Source organism: Chiloscyllium plagiosum, chromosome 8 (assembly GCF_004010195.1).
Source record: "Chiloscyllium plagiosum isolate BGI_BamShark_2017 chromosome 8, ASM401019v2, whole genome shotgun sequence".
NCBI lineage: Eukaryota > Metazoa > Chordata > Chondrichthyes > Orectolobiformes > Hemiscylliidae > Chiloscyllium > Chiloscyllium plagiosum.
In genome coordinates, this window is record NC_057717.1 from 53,998,548 (window position 1) to 54,020,282 (window position 21,735).

Here is a 21,735-nt window from a genome sequence, read left to right on the forward strand (position 1 = left end):
TTACTGTCCTGATTACTTGCTGGCTCATGTGAATTGTGTAAGTGATAACTGCAGTTCCCAATCTCTCATTTTCTAATAAATTAAAAATGAAACCGACTGTATTTGTTGCTCACGTTCAATTCATTTCTTTGCCTTGTGAGCAGCTGTGCTCCAAGCACTGATACATGGGCTACCCGATGAGCAATGACCTTTAGTCCAGAGCAGAATCTTACTCTCTATGTTCTCCCCATTATCCAATTCTCAATCCCTGTAGCATATTCACCCCTTACACAAGGACTTTAACGTTCTTCACTTACCTGTCAAAAGCCTCCTGAAAATACAAATACACTGTTCCCATTGGTTCTCATTTATCGATGTCACAATCATCATCCTCCACAAACTGGGAATGCGGTGGTCTAGGGCTATTATCTCCAGACTATTAATCCCGGGGCCCAGCTAACAACTCAAACCTGGACTTGAATCCCGCCTCATCAGATTATGGAATTTGAATTCAATGGAGTATTTGGGTTAACAATCTAACGAAAGATTGTCAATTGTTAAATAAAAAAAAAACACCTGGCCCACTTGTGTCCTTCATGAAAGGAAATCTGTTATCGTCACGTCACGTGGTCAGGCCTACATGTGACACCAGACCCAAAGCAATATGATTGACTTTCAACTACCCTTTGAAACGGCCATTCCATCCATTCAGTTATATCACGACAATGTCTCAAAGAAATTAAACTAGACAGATCTAACCACTGGCAGACTACAACATATGGACTGCTATAGTTCAAGAAGGCAGCTCACCAACAACTTCTCATGGGCAATCCGGAAAGGGAAATATATACTGGCCCAGCCAGTTACACCTATGCCGCATTAATGAATTAAAGAAGATGACCACACTCAGGAAAGAGAGACAGATGGGACAAAAAGTATGGAATGTACAAAGACCTTGTTCATTAAAACCCCAGGATTAATGAGCCAGGGACAAAATAAAAATAACATTAGTTAGGAGACAGAAAGAAATGGGAGCAGTGGTTGTGGAGATTTGAAGGAGGAATACAACGATATTTCCATAGTCACCATCATGCCTTCTGGCAGACAGAATGAAATGCAACGCAAAGCAACAAAACTTATTGCATTTGGGCAAGAGAATGCTGATTGCTGATATGGTTCTGTGGGTCAGGGATTAGCATTACATTTTCACAGGGTGATTCTAACTTCAGGCAAAGTTTTGTGTGGAGTTTGCATATTGTCGCCACGTCTGCATTTGTTTCATCCCACAGTTCAAAAATATGCAGATTAGGTGAAATAGCCAAGCTAATCTTCTCATTGTGTTCACCGATGTGTAGGTTAGGCACAATAATGAGGGGTCAATATCGGGGGGTAGAAGAATGGGCCTGGTCAAGTTACTCTTCCAAGGAGCTGTTTCCACACTACATGCATTTGATGAATACGAACAGGGCAATTTAAAATGGAAAGAATAGTATGCTACATAAGTTTTTTAATCACTGGATATGCAGTTCGACAGGGTTGTGCACATATAGAACATAAAACATTCCACTGCAGTGCAGACCCTTCGGCCCTTGATGTTTGGCCAACCTATGAAACCAATCTGAAGACCTTCTAAACGACACTACTCCATTTTCCATCTATATGCGGTGCTGGACCCTGTGGCTGCTAGACTGCGCTGCAGCAGGTTTTGCGGGAACCAATAAAAGGGAAACCTATAATTGTAATCTTTCTGCCTGCTGCAGATACACCCCTCCATTTCATACATCGGTAAAGATGGTCACTACACAGTCCTTCTCGGGAACAAGGGCTATCTTCACCTTTTGCAGACCCTCCACACAATGATATGTACTGAATGGTACAGACTGTAAAAAGGTTAAACAACTAACGACGAGGCATCCATGAGGCACAATGGCCCATAGGCGGCGGCAGCAGCATCGTATTCTGTACAACTCAGACAGTCTGCAACTTCCTGGACCGACATACCTCCCTCTGTACAGTAACCATCACGGCCCGACATACCTCCCACTGTACAGTAACCATCACGGCCAGACATACCTACCACTGTACAGTAACCGTCATGGCCCGACATACCTCCCTCTGTACAGTAACCGTCTCGGCCTGACATACCTCCCACTGGACAGTAACCATCACGGCCTGACATACCTCCCTCGGTATAGTAACCATCATGACCCAACATACCTCACAGTCTACGGGAGCCATGAAATGTTTAGCACTGCTCCCTCACAGCGCCAAGGTCCTCGGTTCATTTCTGGCCTTGGGTACCTAAATGTGTGGAGTGTGCAATTCCCCCTGTGTCTACATGGGTATCCTATGACAGTCCAAAGATGTGCAATTCAGGTGAATTGGCCACATGAAATTGCGAATTGTTTTAGTCATAAGGAAATGGGTGTGGGTGGGTTACTCTCCGGAGTGTTGACGTGGATTGGTTAGGCCGAAGGGCCTGTTTCCACACTGTAAGGAATCTAATCTACTCTCCAAGGTTCAAGTCAGGAATATGATGGAATAATCACTTGACTGAATGAGTGCATCTCCAACAGTATTCTAGTATGCACTTATTAGCAACAGGCAACACAGTTGTGTGGGGAAAATCATGTCTCACAAACTTGATTGAATGTTTTGAGGAAGTGACAAAATTGATAGATGAGAGTGTGGGGCTGGATGTTGGCCGTTTGGACCTTAGTAAGGCCTTTGATATGGTTTCTTATGGCAGGCTCATACAGATGGTGAAGGGAAATGGAATCAGCGGTAAGATGGATAGAGAACTGCTTGGCCACTGAAGACAGAGTAGTGGTGGAACAGTGTTTTTGTGACTGGAGATCTGTAAATTGATTGGCGGAGTTGCAGATTGTGAGGTTGATTGCCAGCGAATACAGTATGATATAGGTCAGCTGCAGATTTGGACAGAGAAAACACAAATGTAACTTTATATGGACAATTGTGAACGTGGTGCATTTTGCAAGGTCTAAGGCAGGAGAGAAGTATAAAGTGGATGGAAAAATACTGATTGCATCAGCATCCGAAGGGATCAAGGTGTACACCACGCAGTTCCCTGAAAGTGGCAACACAGGTTGATAGGGTGATCAAGAAGACTGATGGCAAACTTGCAGACATGCATCGGAGCATGCAGTATGAAAATTAGCAGCCCATATTGCAGCTGTAGAGAAACTTAGTTCGAGGTACATTTAGAATATTGTGTACAGTACTGGTTGCCACATGGTGTTGAAGTGTTGGAGAGGGTATGAAAACGTTTTACCGAGGATGTTGTCTGGTTTGGAGGGTATTAGCCAGAAGGAGAAATTGAACACACATGGTTTGTGTACACCTAGGCATCATTGACTATGGGGCTACCTGATAGATATTTACAAAATTATCAGAGGCATAGATAGAAGGACAGTTAGAGGCTTTTTCCCCCCCAGAGTAGAAATATCAATTTCTCAGGTTTTAGGTAAAAGAGAGCAAGTTCAGGAGATGTGTTAGGTAAGCTTTTTTTTGGTTTTGGACAGAATGTGAAGGTGCCTGAAACGCACTGATAGAGGGGAAGAAGCCAAGATAGCAAGGAGGGAACAGAATGACATAGAGGGTGTCGGAGCAAAAACTTTTGTTTTAACTTTAGAAAGGCATCATGTGTCAGTGCGGGTTTGCTGGGCTGACGGGCCTGTTCCTGTACTGGACTGTTCTTTAAGACAAGATTTGAGCGCGGGAGTGGCGAGATGCTCACTGTATGATTACTGATGATCAACAGCCACACATTATTGTGGATTCCACGCCCCCGCCCCCCCAACCACCATCAACTTGCAGTTCATTTCCTCCCCCACTGTGGGGAAACTCAACATAGAGAATTTGACATGAAATTCAGACCTGGTACCTGGTGACTCCATCTCGCCGCTCACTCTTGCAGACTTCTATCCTGAAGACCAATGTCTTGGGGGAAACTGCATGAACAGAAGCTGCATGTACTCTACACCCACCAATGCTGACATCTGACACATGCCAGCTTCACCATGCATTCCCAGCACATCTCTGACCCCCTAACAATACGCTTCTGTACTTTAATGCTGCAGCTCAGGGTGCACTGACAACTCTCATTGCAATGCTGCTACAAGGACACTGTGCTCAGGGACACCCACCCAGCTCATGGGCTGTCCCTCTGTGCTGCTCACTCCATGTTTGTACACACTCACTTTGAGCTGACTTGAATGCTCACAGAATGCCTTACCCTGCCCTCAGCAGTGTTTCCCCTCAGCCAGAGCTACCAGGCTCACCCGCCTGCTGTATTGTCTTGGTGTTTAGCACTGACACAAACCCAGGAAGCTTGATATCATTGTCCACAGTCAGTCACAGTGCCCAGCACTGTCAGTCAACGGGAGTCTCAGGTCCCAATCCGGGAGCTTGGGCACCATCAGTCAGCCTCTTGTGGTTGTTAGGGTCAGGATCCGTCCCCTGTGCGGGGGTGAGAAGCAGAATGTTTGGAGCCCCCTATCCCTCTTGGCTCTTTCTGCTCTCGTGTAGGGTGTGGAATTGTTTGTAACAGCTGGTACAGACCAAGAGAAGGTGCTGCATTCAATGAGAGTGGGATAACATGAGCCTTTGTGGGAGGTGGGTGCAGTAACAGAGAGACAGTGAGGGCGAGCTCACAAAGTGCAGATGGTGGTACTTGCCATGGTGGAGTGGAGAAGGTCACTGACCTCCTTCCAACACTGCTGGGCATTCATCCAGCAGGCTGGCACCTCACTGACACAGGGGTCAACCACCAACCAAGCTGGCAGGGTATAGTATCATGGACTTCCCTGCCAGTCCTGGAGGAAGATAATGTCCCTCTTGTGCACCATGCCATCCACCAGAACCTCAGCGGCTTGGTCTCAAAGTTAAGTCCCAGTTTTGCCCCCTATGCCATGTCTTGGGCAGTTTCAGATTGACAATCTAAGAGTGTATTGACTTTTTACTAATGGCCCCTGGAACAGGGAGGCTGGTGCATTCTGGGATATCCAGGCAGTGGGCAATTGTTATGATGAAGGGGACAATCATCGTGTTTGTGTCAGTTGAGAAGATAACCACGTGGGCAGGGAGGGTAGTTACTGAGGCAGATTGGGGATGGTATCATGAGAAAATGCACTTCACCTTTTGGAGAGAAACCCTCCATAAATACTGACTAAAATGAGACTTGACCAATTCATAAGATGGGTTCTGCCTCTGTCTGTCTGAATCAAAGTAGGGATGCAGTGTTAAACATTGTGAGCAACAAACTTGGAGCGGAGAATTACAAAGGAGATTCAAATCCTTAAAAAGGGGTAACACAATGTTCCAGACTGTTAAAAGGAACAGGGGGAAAATCCCTGCCTAATAGTTATTTACATTATCCAATCCTCACTGGATGCAGGGATGGTGCTGGAGGCCTGGAGAATGGCTAACACCACAGCTTTGTTTAATGTGGAACAAGATTTAATAGGTCGCGGCTGGAATTCTGAGACAGTGGATAAACGGTCACTGAGGAAGTCCAGGGACTCCAGGAAATTAATCTGACTGTATCGGTCTGAGGCAGTAACTTGGAACTGCATGTGACTTCTTTGGATTTGACGAGAGATCCCATGGCAGACTGTTTAAAAACAGAAACTATGGGGTCCAGGTGAACGGAGCAAACAACCCAGAGGAGTGCAAGGCAAGGCATTTGGGGACATCAGCAATAGAGAGGAATGTACAATAAATGAGAGTCTGGTCAGTGTGGGCAGATAAATGAAGGTAGCTGGAAACATCAATCTCGTTAATATAGCAAATGGCACAATTTCCTCTATCAGCCGAAATGCAGAATTTCAGAGCAGGAAACCTATGCTGGAACTGCATAAATAATGAGTTCAGTGACAGCTTGAGGATGGTGTGCAGTTCTGGTCACCCCATCACATGGAAGGATTGAATTGGAGTGGAGAGGGTAATTAAAAGATCCGTTACCCTGTGACAGTGGAAGTGCAGTTCTGAGGAAAGATAGGAATGGAGGATGCTGAGAGGAGATTTGATTGGGATGCACATGCTGTCAGGGGCCTGGGTAGAGAGGGAAATAACATCTTGTTCCTGTTGGTAAACTGCTTTACCAGTGGTGAATATTTAATGTAATTGGCTGAAATATCAGAAAAGTGGTGAGGAAAGTTGTTATTTTACCCAGAATATGGTCGGGATCTGGGAGTCACACATGGAAGCCGAGCAGAGGCAGAAACTCTCAAACCATTTTAAAAAGGTGCCGGGATCTGCAGCTGAAGGCCTATAGGATCCAGGGAAACAGAACTAGGACTTTAAAAAAACAACATTACCTCTTGTCCAATGCAGACAGTGGACAGATTGATCTTGTCGAAACTGCTATTTTCTGAAGTTTTCAAAGGCTACCAATATCTGATAGAATCAATATGCAGAGATGAGGGTGTGGGCAAGGAGGAGCAGTATGTGAATTGATCAGCATCACAATAATACTGATCCCATCCTTTATACACAATGCTCCTTCACTGCGTTGGCCTATTTATCCTTCCAATAGAAATGGGGAAAACCTTTAATTATCCAGTTCCCAGTCATGGTCACACTGCAACCCCATCTTTATAATCCCTGCTACATCTGAGCTGGTTCACCCTGTTTCAAGTTAACATTTCACTGGCCTCGTTGAAAAGTTCCCAGCTTCATTCTTGCCCCATCGAAGGCTGCTCTCAGTCAACTAATGTTTCTCACTCTCAATTATTGCATAGCATTCTCTATCATCATCCTGAACGTTACAATAAAATGATCGCTGCCCCCCCAAAACGTTCCCCAATGGATCCACTTACCCCACCTCTTCCCGAAGGACCAGGTCCAACAGTATATGCTCTCTTGGGCTGGACACATACTCCTGCAGTGAGCTCTCCTCCATGTAATTCAGGAACACTCGCCCCTCAGGACGCTGCACCACCAGTAACCCAGTCAATACCTGAATAAATTAAGTTTCTCATTATAACTAATCTGTAATACTGTCTTCGCTCTCAAATGACTCTTCATATTTATTCTCTCCATCGTTTCTTTGGTTGTTGGCTCACAGACTGTACCCCAGTTTAATTGTACACTTTTTGTTCTGTAGCTCCAGCCAAATTCATTCTGTCCTAGGACGGATCCTCTTTCTCTTGGACTCCTTAACTAACGTTAATCTAAACCAATACTTCAACCTTCATCCTTTCCCTTTCTTACTATCATTTCAGAATCCCTTATACCGAGCAATATTTAATATCATGTCCTGCCATTCCCTGAGCCAGCTCTCGGTGATCAGTACATCAGATTTCCACACACCAAACTGCTTCTGTAACTCCGCACACTCCCAGTATTCAGGTCCATGCAGAGTACCTCAGATTAAGGCTTTCTTTCTCACTCCATCTTCCACTGTTAATCATGTTGTTGTAAATTAGTACCAACTGTATCTTCCATTATTTTGAGAATCCTGGTACTCTCCTCTATTATTTCTTTTTGGATCCTAAGCACACACCAAGTTATTTACAATCCCTCCAAAAAAAAAAACCGTAAGAAATTCAGTCCCAACTCTGTCACGTTAGCCCATCCAGTTTGTACAGTTGCTGTCTTCCCCAGAACCAGTTCCAATGTCCCAGGAATCTGAAGCCGTTCCTGCTGCACCATCGTTCAAGTCACACTCTCATCTACCTAAAACTCTGAGTCCTGTTCTCACTTGGACACAGCACTGGGAGTATTCCAGGGATTGCTACGTTTGCAGACCGGCTTGCTAACAATCCAACTAGCTCCCTAAATTCTGACTCCCAGACCACTTCTCCCTTCCTACCCAGGTCATTCCTACCAACATGGGCATGATCTTTGACTGCTCACTGTCCCCCAGACGAATGCTCTGCAGACACAGTGACATTCGTAACCCCACTATCCTGGAATTACTGACACTCTGACACCTTCTTCACTTTCCTGTCTCTCCTGTGACTATTTCCCCTCCTTCCTTCTCCCTCCCCTCCTGTACAGTCAGGCTGCTTGTGCTGCCACAGACATGACTCTGACTGCCCTCCCTTGAGCAGCCAGCACCTTCATCAGCTTCCAAACTGGGAGATTGAATTGGGAGGGAGACACCAGTATATGCTTGTATTCCCTGACTGTTTCTCTCCGATTACCTAGTCCCCCAGACCCTTCCTCCTTCCAGGCCGTCATGACTGTAGGGTGATCTTCTCTCTCTGTGTGTGCTTTCCACTTAATCTCAGCATCACAGATGTCCCATAGTGTCTCTAGCCACTGTCTGAGCTCCATGACCCAGTGTCCATCTAGGACACCAGCAGGGGCTATGACTTCCCAATTAACAGAACACATTTTACATCTGACAAACATGGCCTAAAATGCATTTTCTCTCGAATTAATTAATTACTTAGAATGAAGTTAACATCCAGGAAATAACAATATGCTTAAATCCCTTATTCAAATGTGGCTTACTGAGGGTAATTTATTATATCGGCTCACAATTTTACATCCCCCTCTTATTTCTGTGTTCAACACTTATTTCAAAAGTTGAAAAAAATTGCTAACTTATAGCAATTAACTGACAATCGCTAATAACAGCGAATTTATCAGCCAATGAACTTACAGCATTTTCTGTGATGGCTCTTACACTTGTTTCAAACTCAGTGCAGGCAGGTCCCAGCAGCAGGAAGTTATCACTGTGACTCCCAGGTAAGTGTAACCCTCCAGCTCCCACTGCACTCTGCTCCCTCACAGCGTCACCGTCTCTGTGACTCCCAGGGACGTGTAATCCTCCAGCTCCCACTGCACTCTGCTCCATCACAGGGTCACCGTCTCTGTGACTCCCAGGGACGTGTAATCCTCCAGCTCCCTCTCCACTCTGCTCCTTCACAGGTTCACGGTCTCTGTGACTCCCAGTGTTGTGTAATCCTCCAGCTCGCACTGCACTCTGCTCCCTCACAGGATCACCGTCTCAGTGACTCCCAGCTATGTGTAATCCTCCAGCTCGCACTGCACTCTGCACCCTCACAGGGTCACCGTCTCAGTGACTCCCAGTGATGTGTAATCCTCCAGCTCCCACTGCACTCTGCTCCCTCACAGGATCACCGTCTCAGTGACTCCCAGCTATGTGTAATCCTCCAGCTCACACTCCACTCTGCTCCCTCAGAGGGTCACTGTCTCAGTGACTCCCAGGGACATGTAAACTTCCAGCTCCCACTCCACTCTGCTCCTTCACTCTGTGATATCCAGGTATGACTAGGCCTCGATCCTCAGTGCTCATTTATATCCTCTCACTTTGGTGCTTCTGTAACTCCCAGGCATGAGTGAACCTCATGTTCCTGCTTCAAATAACTCCCTCACATGGTCACACCCTCTGTGACTCGCTGCTGATTTTGCCACTTCAGCTCTGCTGTTTCTCCAACTCCAAGTCCCAGTGGGCCTCGATCCTCGCTGCTGATTAATATTCTCCTGCTCTGTGGTGCTCTCTCTCAGGTTCTCTCCCTTTGTGACTTCCAGGTAATGGTAGGCCTCAAGCCTCAGCTGAGATGTATAACATCCCATTGCACACTGGTCCCTCACAGGATCGCCGTTGTGCCTGGAAGATAGTGGAAAAGAGGATTAGACAGATCAGAGGGTGTTACAGGTGATTGAGGGAGCTGTTGGGGATGGAACAGGTTATCTGGAGAGGTGGGCAGACCTGCAGTGTCTAAAGCAGGTTACTGGAAGATACAGGGAGGGTTGTAGGCACTGAGGGAAGCAAAAGAAGTAGAGAGATGGCGGCTTTTGTTGATGGAGCCTTGTAGAATCTAAAGGGATTTTTGTGAGTTGCTTACTGAGATGTGAAGACTTCAATAAATTCAAATTGATAGCCAGGGAGTGTTGATTGGCACTGGAGACTGTTGGATGTTACAGAGTTAGAAGACTCGCAGTAACTGGGGGGTGGGGGTTTACAGATGTTTGAAGCACTCGTGGTGTTCAAGGACCCTCAGAACATAAGGAGGTACAGAGAATGGGAGCATTCTAAATAGTGGGATTGCAGGGGTTGGGAGAGCTAAGATGGATGAGGAGGATGAAAAGTATCAATGCAGCACAACCATCCTAGTTCTTCTAGCCGCTGTAATTCACAGAGATTTAAGGAAGGGAACGTGTGCGGTCATTGAATACAGTTATATGGAGAGTTACAGGTACTGAGGGGTTACAAATTTAGAAAGGAAGAGGTTATGGGTGATCAGAAGTTTAAACAAGAATACAGAAATTTGAGAGATCACTAGCACAGATGGCAATGGAAGTGGTGAGACATTCTGATGAACAATTAGAGTTGTCGGCAGAGGAGGATGTCACATATACAGGAAGAGCTGCATTGTCTGTATGCAGTTACAGATGTGAGGAGTAATGTAGCGCCTGCAGGAGGGGACACAGATAACAACAGTTCCAATGGCTGGTGCAGTGGTTCAGGAAGGCAGCTCACCACCACCTTCTCAGGGACAACTCCAAATCAACAATACATCCAGCAATGCTCATAACCACGAGTGAATAAATAAATAAATAAATAAATAAATAAAGTATCTACAAGCAGCACTGAGGTCACTCAGGCAGGCCCCTTCAGCAGCACTTCACAAAACCGGAACCACTATTCCCTGGAAGAACAGGAGCTCCAGGTGCACGGTAACTTCAGAATTTCCAAGGTGCCCTCCAAGCCACGCTCCAACCTCCTAGCACTGTGTCTGTCCCTACACCTAAAGGACCGCAATGGGTGAGGAAGGCAGCTCCCCACCACCTTCTCCAGGGAATTACAAATGGGAAGGTAATGATGGCCAAGCAAGTGATGGCCACATCACATCAATGAATTTGTACAAGGGAAACTCATGGACTGTTCATCGCCCCTTTGCTTCCTCCACACAACCCACATTCCCATCTCGTTCTGTGTCAGCAACAGACATGGAAGCAGTAGATTTTGTTCATCCATCAAATGCATTGAATCCCTTTGTGAATAGTTGGGGGTCAAGCACTAATCCATTTATTCCCACTTAGTTTTCTGTTAAATAATTCCCAATCCATGCCAGTACATTCCCTCCAATCCCACATTTGACAATTTTGCTTATCCACATCTTCAGTGGGACCTTGTTGAAAGGTTTCTAAAAACTCCGACAAACCATTCCTCCCTTTTATGTACTCTGCTTATTCACAGCCAGACAGGAAAACAAACCCAGCAGGGTTCGTGAAATAAAATTTCACAACATGTTTGACATTGTTAGAGGATTGACTGATTAGCAGAAGACAGAGTAGGTATAAAGGGGTCGTTTTCACGATGGGAATTGATGACGAGGGGAACTCCGCAGGGGTCAGTGTTGGGACCACGCTGTACATGCTATACATTAACAGTCTGGACAAAGGATGTGAGTGGGTACAAGAACTAGTTTTACACGAAAGAGCCCAGAATGAAATGTTTGTCATATGAGAAGCTGGTGAAGTCTCTGAGTCTGTACTTGATGAATTTTCAGAGTTGGCGGTGACAGGATCTCATTCAAACTTACAGAATACTGAGGGGCCTAGATGGAGTGGCCAGGGCTCAAGAGCACGGCTTCAGAGGGAAGGAACAACCCTTTAGAATGGAGATCTGGGGGAATTTATTCAGCCAGACGGTGATGAATCTGTGGAAGGGTTCCTACCGTAGGGAGGGTTATAGATGAGGGTGACATTTACTAGATAGGGTACAAGAGCTGGAGAAGGTTATGGAGATGATTAGATGGATGGAGATACTAGAGGAGCTTACATTGACAGGGTGGGCGATAGTGACGGGAGACTGTTACACAGATAGTGAGTCTTGCAGGAACTGGATTGGGAGAGTCACAGGCATTGGATTGGGTTCTACAGATCGGGACCTGCTGGATTATACAGATAGGGAGGATTGTGGGGTCTCCACATGTTGAGAGGTTTTCGGGAAGAGGTTACACCGATATGGAGGGAAGTTGGAGCTGTCGTAGTTTACAGAGTTTGGGATGTTTGGAGCTGTTTAATTGTTAGAGCGACATTTTTAGGGTCATTAATATGGAACACAGAGGGAGAGTTTAGATTTTATTAGATTCCCTACAGTATGGAAACGGCACTTCGGCCCAACACGTCCACACCAACTCTCCAAAGAGTAATCCACCCAGACCCACTTCCCTCTGAATGATGCACCTAACGCTCGGTCAGTTTAGAATGACCAATTTATCTGACCTGCATACCTTTGGACTGTGGGAGGAAACCCATGAAGACACGGAGACAATGTGCCAACTCCATACAGACAGTCACCCGAGGCTGGAATTGAACCTGCATCTCTGGCGCTGTGAGGCAGCAGTGCTCAACCACCCCAAACTGCAGAGCTACACATAGAGAGGGTGTTTGAGGGGCAGGGAGGAGCACACAGAGATGGGAAGTGTTGCTCCACCTGGAAAAGGGTCTGGAGGTATTTACACAGATAAGGAGTTGGGTCGGGATGGGAGATGGTTACAGAGGTCATGTGGTGCTATAGGCCAGGAGACAGGAATGGGATCGGGCCTGCAGAAGGTTACAGTGAGATCATGTTCTCTTGGGGCTTGAGGAAGGTACACAGGTGGGTATTTTGGTCCGGGCTGGAGTATTTTACAGAGACAGGATGGACTGTAGTTATTGTGGAAAACTACAGAAATAGAGATTATTGTACTGAGTGCAGGATGCGGTTACTGAGATTGGGCAAGTTACCGAGTTTGGAGCAAATTATACATAGGGAGCGTCGTCAGCATTGGAGTAGGTTTCAAATAAACAGCAGGATTATGGGAGGGGTGGAGGTTACAAAATTGGAACTTTACTGGGAATTACAAGCAATCAAGACACTGGCACAGATGCGTTGGACCGAAAGGTATATCTCCTTGCTGTATGACTCTATCACATGACAAGAGACAGTGTGAGAGGGGGAATATAGAACCGAAAGACCCCAGGATTCATTACGACCTTCTTAAGGGAGGCCTGCTTTCCCCTCTGTTGTCCTGATCCTCACTAAGACAGCACAGGTCTGGATTGATAACTCTCAACTTCCTATATTGATATAGGAAGACTCAGTACAGCAGTGATGAAAGTAAACAAGAGAGTGTGGATTGAGTCTGGGCCCATCATGCTCTTTATTCACCCTTCAACACTATATCAGTGTCATGTCTTCCAGACTAAACTTCGATCCCTTAAATTCGCTCTGCTCTGTTCACTGTGAGTGATCTTACCTCGCTGCAGGATTTATTGAAGAAACTAGATCTCCCTGTCATCCGGTTGACTAATTGCGTTCAATGAGATGATGAATGAAACACCCAGCAATTGGGAGGTTTATTGAGTCAGGAACATCCTGAGTACCTGCAGGAGAAATAGACAGAATGGGAAATTAGACTGATGCAGTGAGGGTTGCACAGGGAGAATGGCGCTGAGTACCACAGAGATCTGGAATATCCCAGTCTCCATCCATGGCCTGTGCTGCTGCGTCTCCTTGAAGTGGAGAGCTCTGTTGGCTCAGGATCTGGAGTAACTACAAAAGCTGCAGTCACTGGCAGCAATTAGACTCTCACAGTGACAGATACCACATGGAGTGAGTCTGAGTGATAGCATCAAATTGCCGGAAGGTATCAGGGTCAAACCACGGTCAAGAAGAAGGGTTTTGATTCATGGTGCACTGGGATCAGTACTCAGGGATGAAGGGAGCTGTCAGTGTGACAGTGTTATTCTCACGAGAGTGTTCATCCAGAATTTAATGACAGTGGCAGGGATACCCATCTGAATGCTCAATATCCTTTCAAGAACGAAATCTGCGATAGGCAGCTGGTCTAACCTACATATGACTTCAGAACCAGAGCAATGGGGTTGACTCTAAGCTGCCTTCTCTAATAGTCTCACAAGGCACTTGGCTCAATGGCAGCTCGCGGTGGTGGTGGTGGGGGGGGGGGGGGGGGAGGGGGCATGAAATGCTGGCCAGCCAGAAACAGCAACATCCCATTGAGTGAATTGAAAACAACATAGTTGGGATCCGTGTCCAGACAAATTATGTCGGTGGGTTTATGGGTTTATGGACAGTGCTTTAATTGACAGAGAAGATGCAGCGACAGGGTTCAGGTGAAAGGAGCTTCCCAATTCCAAAGAGAAAAGGGGACACATTGGAAAAACATGGGAATGTGGCTGAAGACAAGCAGAAAGGAACAGGAAGGGACAGAGGTTAACTAAAATTGTACATCAGTGAATTAGGCTGTGACAGGGCATTCTGGGAAAAAGTCAATTACAATGTTCGTTTTTTTGGAATGAACAATGTATCTGTAATAAGGTAATAGACTTGTGACACCGAGATAAATAAGATTTAGTCACCAGGGAGATGTGGTTAGAGGAGAGGCAAAAGGCAGCACATAAATATTCAATCGTACCCATCCTTGAGGGGTCTCAGGGAGTGCAGGATGGGTAACTCTGAGAGTAATGGGTAACAAAGGCATAACAGAGAAAGCATGTGGCCTCAGATGATGCAGCTGAATCAGCCTGAATGCAGATTGAGTAACGCGTGTCAAAAACATAAGCAAGAGAACAGTGGTTAGGCTGCCTAACAATATTTCATTGCTCAGCCCTGTTGCACATTCCAAGACTTCAATCTTTGTCAAAAATGATATTCTCCGAACTCCTCTTCAAGTGTTTGTGTCAGTGTTTATTTGAATAGCACATTGTGTAAATGACAAGGGACGTGACTATCTCAGATCGACCGTTGGGTGATGAAGCTGAGTGAAGGAGTAATGTCACACTGAGATATCCTCTGGGAAATTGTAGTGTAGTGGAATTCAGCGAGATGATGGATTTTTAAAGTGACCATAAAGCACACCCTACAATCACAACCAAGCATGTGTTTGATGGGAGAATTGACCAAGGTATACAGGGGAAACAGTGAAGTTTGTGGCTGGAAATGGACATTGCTTTAATTGATAGAGAATATGCAGCGACAGGGTTCAGGTGAAAGGAGCTTCCCAAATCCAAAGAGAAAAGGGGACACATTGGAACAGCATGGGAATGTGGCTGAAGACAAGTAGAAAGGAACAGTGCAAAACATTTAGTCGTAGCGGTGTACAACACAGAAATAGACTCTTCAGTTCATCTCGTTCACGCTGCCCACATACGCTAACATAATTTTGTCTCACTTGCCAGCACTTGGCCCAAATCCCCCTCACCCCTTCCTGTTCGTATACCCATCCAGATGCCTTTTAGATGCAGTAATAGTACCAGCCTCCACCACTTCCTCTAGCAGTTCATTGCATTCACGCATCACCCTCTGCCTGAAAAAATTGCCCCGAAGGTTCCTTTTATTTATTTCCCTTCTCACCCTGAACCGAGGCCGTCCGGTGCTGGACTCCACTACCTCAGGGAAAAGACCTTGTCTAGAAAACCTATCCATGCCTCTCATGATTGTATAAATCTCTATATGGTCACCCCTCAGCCTCAAGTAGCCCCAGCCCATTCAACCTCTCCCTTTAGCTCAAATCTTCTAATCCTGGCAACATCTTTGTAAATCTTTTCTGAAACCTTGCAATTTATACAACATCCTTCCTTGGGAGGAGACAAGAGTTGCATGCAATATTCCAAAAGTGGTTTATCCAATGTCCAGTACAGCCACAACATGACCTCCTAACTCCTACTCAGTGCTCTGATCAGTAAACGCAAGGAGAATAACCACCCTCTTCACTATCCTATTTACCTGGGATTATACTTTCAAGGAACTATGAACCTGGACTCCAAGGTCTCTTTGTTAAGTGACACTCCCTAGGACCTTACCACTCAGTGCACCAAGATCCTTCTGTATATCAATGTCCCTCAGTATCCTCACTTTCTTCTTGAATTTGACATGACCTCACACTTGTAAGATTAAACTTAATTTGCCATTTCTTTGCACATCTTTCCAACTGATCAGTAACCTCCTGCAACCTTGGATCTCCATGCTCATTCACCCCAACTCCACCAATTTTCATATCATCTGCAATAATTATCTTTGTCACTTCCTTTCGTTTCAATTGTGTGACAATGTGTAACCAGACGGCAGAAAATCGCAGCAAGAGCTCACCCATTTAAGATGGAGATGAGGAGGAATGTCTTCACTCAGAGGGTAGGGAATCTGTGGGAATTCCTGACTGCAGGGGGCTGTCGAGGCTGGGTCATTAAGAATATTGACAGCAGAGATAGTCAGATGTTAATGAATCAGGGAAACAAGGGTTTTGTGGAAAAGGCAGGAATGTAGAGTTGGAGAGTATCAGGTCAGCCATGATCTGATTGAAGGGCAGAGCATCCTCAATGGGCCAAATGGCCTCATTCTGCTCCGACATCTTATGGTCCTAACTCAAACTCAATATCTGCATTATACCACTATGGGTCTTTCCTCACAAAACTCCTCTAAAATGGGACGATTGGACATTTATTATTACACAGCATTTGAAATCCAATGGACAATTTTGTTGCTGGCTCCTTTATATGATGTTATAGAAAACCATCTCGTATACAATCCAGGATTCCATCCATTACAGTCCTGATACTCATTAGTTATACAGTCGGGATGGAGACCACTGTCACACACAGTTACTGTACTGCCCTTGCTACAAGTACTTTCAGTGTCCTGACTGTAATGATATTGACATTCCCAACACTGGTTGATTCCTTTAAAAGAATTCCAGCTAATGGTTTCTGCAGCTGATTGTTCATTCCCAGCTCCATCCAAATAGACTGCAAATTTTGATCTTCAGTTCCACGTGGCTATCTCATTAATGCATTAACCCTATCCTTTCTTCACAACTTGTTGGATTTTTGCCTATCCTGCCTAGATCCCAACAACCCTTCAATATTCCCTTCCCAGCGATGGTCATTCTGCAGCTCCATCTCCAGCTCCATCTCCAGAATGACGGTTCCAGCATATCTGTTCACTGTCATTCCATCTGCCTTATGGCGAATACAGGGTGTCAGTCCTCAGTAGTGGGGGGTTGAACAGATGGATAGAGGTTACAGAGATAGGGAGGCTTACAGGGACTCGAGGATTTTCGAGCTAAATCTGGGCAATAATGTTCATGGGACAAAGGGGTTTACGGATTGGAGGAATTTACAGAGGTAGAGGGAGCTGGATTAGATTCTGGAGATAGGGATGGGGATGGATATAGGGAGAGGCAGGCAGCCTGAGAGGCACTGACAGGGAGTGTTTAGGTAGGAGATTATCGTGTATATTGACAGAGATATGGAAGGTTGTAGTGACTGCAGATGTTTACAGATATAAGGCGGCTTCTAGGTTCAGGGGGCTGCATAGATAGGAAGGCAATGGAGAATGCCAGGTTACTGGGCTGGAGACAGTTACACAAATGGGGAGGGTTGCACAAAATGAAAGAGGTGGTCGGGGAGAGGGTGACGTTTAAATAGATTAAGACCGAAGATTAATAGAACAATAAGGAGGTTACGATTTTTTTCACAGGTAAGGAAGAGTTGTAAGAGCTGGAGAAGTTTACCCAGATAGGGATGGATGGAGAGGTTAGAGACAAAACACATTTACATGGAGGGTGGCATTGGTAGGAGGAGCTTACAGGGATAGACAGGGCTCGGCAATTACAGGGATTAAGGAATTTAGTATCTACTGGAGAAGATTAGGGATTAGAGTATCAGGGATTGGAGAACCTGACAGAGACAGACAGCATTGTGTGTACTAGAGGAGATTCCAAATAGAGGAAGGATTTTCGGGGCTGTAGTATATGACAGAGATCACTAATAGAGTATGTGCCAATACTGATGCCTGGGACCTCCTGTGCAGTGTCAGGGAGTTCCAGTACAGCAGAGGTGACAGCAGGGCCCTCACAAGATGGTGGAAATGAGGCCTAGAATGTTGCTGTTCCTTGCCCAGCATTGTAGCTACGCCCTGTGTTCCAGGTCTGAATAAAGCTGGCTACTAATTCCACCCTGTGCTGTTTACTATGATTGATCTTACTGGCTGCAGGATTTACTGAAGGCTCCAGATCTCCCTCTCCATCTCTCTCTGGCTGACCAAGCGTCTTCAATGTGGTGATGAATGAGACAGGAGTTAGAAACATCCTGATTACCTGCATGAGACATAAATAGACAGAATGGGAAATTAGATTGATGCACTGAGGATAACTCATGTAGAGTAGCACTGAGTCCAGCAGAGATCACAAAAATCCCAGTCTCCATCCCTGGTCCGTACTGTTGCGGATTCGAGGATTCTTTTGGCTCCGGATCTGGAGGAGCTGTAAGAGAGAGAGACGCTGACAGGAGCAGCAATTAGACCCACACAGTGAGGGATACCAAATGGAGAGAGACTGAGTGATATCACCAGAGATTTCAGGATCAAACCATAGTGTCAGAAGAAGTGGGTCTGATGCAATGGGCACTACTACCACTATTCAGGGAGGAGTCAGCTATTTTATTGAGATGGTTCAGTGCTGGGACCAGTGTGTGTCCTGGTCAATCATATGGACAATGTAGTCTGCTTTAAACTGACACAGACAAGGAGGGACAGGGCTCATCTGAAAGGAAATTACCAACTTCATAGAGAAATGTTCAAATATTGAAACATGGGGCTGAGGCTGAGGAAAAACAGGAAGAGACTAGGTTTAACTAAAACTATACATTAGCAGATAGGTTTGTGACAGGAATTTGTGATTTCAAAAGTAAATTACTATTTCGTAATTTGAATGCACGAAGCATTTGTAATAAGGGATATGCTCATGTGACTGTGATTTCTATCTAATCACCATCAGGGAGACGTGGTCACAGGGGTGAACAAAAGGTGGGGCATTAATGTTCACGGCTACACAACATTGTGGAAAGTCAGGCAGAGTGGGAAGGAGAATGGGGAACTCTCGTCGTTAGGGATAACAATGGGATTATATGTGGCCTCAGATTATCAAACATTAGGAAACCAAATTCTGGGGAATAAGAGTCAGAACACAGAAGGTGAAGGGCAGTGTTCAGGCCCCATTACAGCATTACATTGTGAATGGCATTGGACAGGGAATTATTGGAATTTACTACAAAGACAGTAGGACAACTGAAAGGGGATTCAACTTCCCTAGTTCACCACCTCATTGGCAGTGGGTCACAAACCAGGCTGACTCTCTCCCACTCTCAGGGGAGTCAGTGGGTGGCTGTACAGGCCGATGTGGCCTTCCACACTTGGGGCAGAAGGTGGCAGTGGGATGGGGATGGGTGGGACGTTGGTGTGACAGCGAGCTCCTTGTGTTGTTTTCTCCTGGATTTCCCTTTTTCCCCACATCAAGTGTCCAGCTGCTCAACGCCGTTCCAATGCTCCTCTCCCACTTTGGACAGTCTTGGCTCAGTAATTCCCAGGATTTACCAGACTTCATTAAGCGATGCGCAGAAGGCAAAAAAAACCTAACAATTCTGAAGAAGCCAATGCTTTAGAAATATAGAAGTATTTGTTAAAGGATCGTTATGGGTCTACTAGCAGGAGGAGTGCAGTAGGAATGGGAAACATTGTCAGGGTTTAATCAGATGATAGGAAGAGGGAGAGGTGAAGGTGCTGGAGGTGGTGAGAGTGTTATAGACAGGGGCAAGGGCTTGAACGGTGTTACAAAGCCAGTACGGATTGCTGCGCTGGAGGGGATTGCAGTGGGAGGGAGGGACACTTTTTTTATGTATTCACTCATTCAATAAGGAACTGATTGAGTCAGCATCCTTTGCCCCGCAGCTAATTTCCCAAAGGGCAGCTCAGAATCAGCCATATTGCTTTGGGTCTGAGTCACACTTGAGCCATGGTGTCAGATGTCAGGTAACAATGTCAGATGTCCGTCCCTAAAGGACAGACGTGAACCAGTTAAGTTTTTCCAGGTAATCAACACTATTTTTATGGTGGCCTCACTAATGTCCTGTACAGATATAACATGACATGACATCCCAACTCCTAATCTCAATGCACTGACCAATGAAGGTAAGCATCACAAACATCTTCTTCACCAACCTGTCTACCTGTGACACCACGTTCAAAGAACCTTTTACCTGCATCCCTGGGTCTCTGACTGTACAAGTCCAGCTCTGGTGCAACACTGTATTTCTCCACTTGCTATTCCTAAACTAACTGGCCCACTCTCAGATAATCTTCTTCACTGTCCACTTTACCACCACTTCCAGTCTCAGTCACAAACTTGCTAACCGTGACTCCTGTATTATCATCCAAACCGTTCATATAAATGCTGCACAACAGTGACCCAGCACCGAACCCCATGGTCACAGGCCTTCAGTTTGAGCAGCAACTCTTTATGAGCACGCTCTGTCTCTTACCGTCAATCCAATTTTGTTTCCAGTTGGTGAGTGATCCCTGGTTATGAGTTATCTAAACTTATTAACCAGTCTGCCGTGCAAAACCTTGTCAAAGGCCTTGCTAAAGTTAATGTGGACATCATCCACTGCTCTGCCTTGCTCTATCACGTTTCTAGCTCCACAAGCACTCAATCCAGTTTGAGAGATATGATTTCCCGTACACAAAGCCATGCTGACCATCGCTGATCCATCCTTGCCTTTCCAAATGCATGATGATCCTTTCGCTCAGAATCTCCTCCAACAACTTACCCACCTCTTCCATTAGTCTCACTGGTCTGTAGTGGCTGTTGCTGATACAAATATTTCTGTGAGGTGCCCTGTAAATTCCTCCCGAGCTTCTCACGGAGCGCTGGGATACATCTGATCATGTCCCAAGGTTTTATCAACCTTTTTTCATTTTAAACCATCCTGTTATCCAATGTGAACATCACTATTTATTGAACTAAGTAAACGTCAAACCTGAAGTCTTTTCCCTCCCTCGTCTGTGCCTCTGGACATCCTGAATAGGAAACTTGCTCTCGATGGCTAATGTATTTTCCCCTAACTTTTTGATGTTCCCTCTCTTAGTCAGAGTCCCAACCTCCTGCTAAACTACTTTAAACCTTCCAGGGTAACACGAGCAAATTTTCCCGCAGTGATACTGGTGCCCCTCTGGTTCAAGTCTAACCCATCCACCCCAACTCCCCCACCCCCCACCCCGCCCCGCCATACAGGACACCACTACCCCAGAAGAGATCCCAATGATCCAAGAACTGAAAACCTTGCCCCCTCCAACAGCTACTCAGGCATACATCCACCCCCCGGCCTATTTTTCTATGTCTTTCCTCACTGGTGCATGTGGCACGAGGAGTAATCTAGAGATCACTGCCCTTGAGGTGCTGCTTTTTAACTTCTTACCTTATGCCTGATGCTCATTTCACAGGACCCCATCCCATTGAGTTCATGAAGAGGGAATAGTAAAGGCCGCAAGTCCAGCGAATACAGATCAGGCGATATCGTGAGTTTGATGAAGAAAACACAGCGCAATAAAACCAGGTGAAGCCATTCACAAGGATAGGGAGTGCAACAGGGTCCTTAGAAATGGCTGTGAAATATCCTTGTCAGATACTATGAAGGAAAAGCCACAAGGTACTTTGTCAGTATAGTTAAAATAAAAGGGTAACTGAGGAAAGGTTGAGGCCTATTAGAAACCAAGGAAACAATCTGTGCATGGAGCCAGAGGAAGTAGGTGAGGTCTTCAATGAATACTTCCCATCTGTATTCATGCAGGAGAAAGACTTGTAGCCAGGAATTTCAGACGGGATGGTGAGGTTCTATAACATGTTAAGATCAATAAGGAGGAGGTACTAAAAATTTTCACAGGCATAAAAAGGTGGAGAAATCCCCAGTGCCCAATGA

General features: G+C 45.7%; 1 long non-coding RNA gene across 1 annotated transcript; it reads right to left on the reverse strand.

Annotated features, from left to right (window-relative positions):
- Positions 1-9,395: 9,395 nt before the first annotated feature.
- Positions 9,396-18,076, reverse strand: LOC122552135. Its single transcript, XR_006312316.1, has 3 exons — positions 17,969-18,076; positions 13,224-13,350; positions 9,396-9,583 (listed from the first exon to the last, which is right to left on the reverse strand). It is a non-coding gene; the product is annotated as an uncharacterized LOC122552135 (long non-coding RNA).
- Positions 18,077-21,735: the final 3,659 nt, after the last annotated feature.